Source organism: Hippocampus comes, unplaced genomic scaffold (assembly GCF_001891065.2).
Source record: "Hippocampus comes isolate QL1 unplaced genomic scaffold, H_comes_QL1_v1.1 scaffold81, whole genome shotgun sequence".
NCBI lineage: Eukaryota > Metazoa > Chordata > Actinopteri > Syngnathiformes > Syngnathidae > Hippocampus > Hippocampus comes.
Window position 1 is genome coordinate 211,782 of NW_017806179.1, and position 878 is coordinate 212,659.

An 878-nucleotide genomic window follows, 5' to 3' on the forward strand; every position below is an offset into this window, starting at 1 on the left:
GACGGGGACCAAGTCCAAACTTCACTCCATCCTTTGCTACTTCGATTGATCTTCCGACCACTAAATCAACACTGGACGAAAGGAAATTGGAAGGAGCTCGATTTTTGAGGGCGTGTGATTGACGTGTTGCTCAGTCACGTGCTCCACGTAACTTCCGGGGACGGCGTTTTTCCCCTCGACTATTTCCAATGGCGCCGGTCTTTGTTAGCAGCTCATAGGGAAGTGTTGGTGTTTTGTCGTCTCTCTGTAAAAAATACCAAGCAAGCAAGCATTCGGAGACGTTCGAAACCGCTGTTTTTGGCGCCTCACCAATTCAATGAATGCCACTTGATGCTGACGTTTTGGTCGTTGCATTCCTTTGAGGGTATCTTTGTATTTCATTTGCGGCGCCGCCGAACCCGCCGTCGCAACCACGAACGGCACATTTCAGGTGCTCGCGCACGGAGCGGAGAAATCCGCTGTGACGTCAACGTTTGCCGTCGCGGGAAATATGACGTCAAGCATGCGACCGTTCACATTTCAGGCCTGACGTCATCGACGCACGCCCAAGTCCTTTTAGCTCGTTTGCTTTTCCAAGGCTGCCCCGTCGATGGGATTGGCGATTGCTTCCGATTGAAATCCACTGCCGACTTGCTTTCACAGTTTTAGTTGAACGGTCAGGGTTCCCGGCCGTTTGATTCAATCGGATCATCTGACTGGAGAAAACAAGGGGTTAGGGAGAGCAAAGTACCGGTACTTCCATCCAAGCGCATGCGCGGTGAAGTGCCGGGAGAAAACGTACCTTGTGTGAGGTTAGAAGCCGCGACTGTGAGGAAGGTGTGCCCACCGTCTCTTTCAAAGTTGCCATTTGGAGTCTCTGCAACAAACTGATTGCGTAG